A 2,051-nucleotide genomic window follows, 5' to 3' on the forward strand; every position below is an offset into this window, starting at 1 on the left:
CTGACTGGCGTTAAGCAATTCCCAGGCAGAAGCAGCATCATGTAACTGCTGTAGAAGAATCCATGTGGACAGGTTGAGTCTTGTCCTCAAGGTGGAAAGATGCAAATGAGAAAGATGCAACCAGGGCTTGACCGAAAAACAACGCTGATACATTTTGCCCACGATGACTCACATGTATCCTAAAACTGTCATGTCAATGAGAAAATATCATGGACAAAATGTGTAATTTGTGCATGAATGACATCACTGGTCCACAACTTAACTCAAATAAACTCCCAATAAGTGTCAAACTAAATGAATGTTTAGTTTTGCCCTGATTATACCCTCAGAGCTAATGGATTGACCTACCTTCTCCGGTTGTTGTGTCGTCGTGTGTATCAGAGGATGTCGGATCACATGCTGACCTCGGGCCTGGGGATGTTTTTGGAGAGTAGGGAGGAGATTGGAAGAAAGGTTAGAGAGAGAGAGAGAGAGAGAGAGAGAGAGAGAGAGAGATGAGGGAGAGAGAGAGAGACAGAGAGAGAGACAGATAGAGAGAGAGAGAGAGAGAGAGAGAGGGGGGAGAGAGAGAGAGAGAGATGAGGGAGAGAGAGACAGATAGAGAGAGAGAGAGAGAGAGAGAGAGAGGGGGGGAGAGAGAGAGAGAGAGAGAGGGGGGGAGAGAGAGTGTGAGAGAGAGAGAGAGGGGGGGGGGTAGAGAGAGAGAGAGGGGGGGGAGAGAGAGAGAGATGAGGGAGAGAGAGAGGGGGGGAGACAGAGAGAGATGAGGGCGAGAGACAGAGAGAGATGAGGGAGAGAGAGAGAGAGACAGAGAGAGAGACAGAGAGAGAGAGAGAGACAGAGAGAGATGAGGGAGAGAGAGAGAGAGACACAGAAAGAGAGAGAGAGAGAGAGAGAGAGAGAGAGAGAGATGAGGGGGAGAGAGAGGTGTCATTTCCTGTACTTATCACACTGCAGCAGACATTATGGGCTGGCTTACAGACAGTATTTCGCCATTAAAACATAGTGTAACGTGTACTTATCACACTGCAGCAGCTTACAGACTCTGTATTTCGCCATTAAAACAGAGCCGACTCACAAGTATTTATACAATGATAGGAAGTTGAGAAAGAAAAAACCCAGCAGGAAAAAGTGGCACTGAATGTTTCCCAGTTTGTGACAGAACAGGTTGCAGACAGACAGTCACAACGTCAGAACTGCTAGCAAGTGGATAACATTGAAACACTCCAATAATATGACATTTGATAGAGACATTTAGCTTTACAGATTTATAACACTAACGCCAACAATGAGCGATTCATTTCATCAAGTCCAGAGCTGAGCATAATGTCCAGTCTGGGTTCATTCATTGAAGTAGAAAACGTGGCTCAACACCTGGATGTAGTACAGTGTAAATGCAGCCAGATTTGATAAACACCGACACCGTCTTCTTAAAAGTCAACTTACTAACTGTCAAACATCATGAAGTTCGTTCTAGTAAAGGTTATCACGTTACCAGTGTTGATGAAGTCGTGTCTCTCTGTGGAACTGAACCGTCAACCCGTCCGTGTGTCGTGTCCGTGGTTTTACTTCTTCTTTGTTTACAATATACACCTGCGCGCGCCCGTGTTCAGGGCGCCTCTGGTCTTCCGGGACTTTCTGGCAAAATGTTGCATAAAAATGCACAGAGCGGCGCGGCAGCATCACCGCGACTCACGTGACGCACAGCGCAGCGCAGGTTGGCGTGGTGGCGATGATGATGATGGATGGTGGTGGTTTACCGTAAAGGAGGGAACGAGGAAACTGTAGAGACTACAGGAGGTTAGAGATTATATTATTAGTCAGTATCCTCCCACCCCCTGCCCTGGGGCAGACTGATGTGACAGAGAGAGAGAGCGCGTGAAGATCACTGACTCTCTGCCATGGGGTAATCATGGATGACAGGGTGACTGCGCACGTGCGGCGTGGGGCAGCAGCAGCCGAGTGGCGTCGCAAATCACATCACTGCAATCAGGCCCGTATCTAGCTATGAGCACAGGGAGGTCCGGACCTCCCTAATAATTTCAGAGAAA

The 2,051-nt window shown here is 47.9% G+C and overlaps 1 protein-coding gene across 2 annotated transcripts in view; it reads right to left on the reverse strand.

Moving 5' to 3' along the window:
- Nucleotides 1-1,716, reverse strand: part of mical1 (microtubule associated monooxygenase, calponin and LIM domain containing 1) — a 32,178-nt gene extending 30,462 nt beyond the window's left edge. For both annotated transcript variants that reach the window (XM_083657146.1, XM_083657145.1), the window contains exons 1-2: nucleotides 1,496-1,716; nucleotides 349-411 (exon numbers count right to left, since the gene is read on the reverse strand). The gene's annotated coding sequence lies outside the window, so the exon portion shown is untranslated. The remainder of the gene's footprint in view (nucleotides 1-348; nucleotides 412-1,495) is intronic.
- Between the last annotated feature and the right edge of the window lie 335 nt (nucleotides 1,717-2,051).

The sequence above is a fragment of the Poromitra crassiceps genome (genome assembly GCF_964638095.1).
Source record: "Poromitra crassiceps genome assembly, chromosome: 20".
NCBI classification, from domain to species: Eukaryota; Metazoa; Chordata; class Actinopteri; order Beryciformes; family Melamphaidae; genus Poromitra; species Poromitra crassiceps.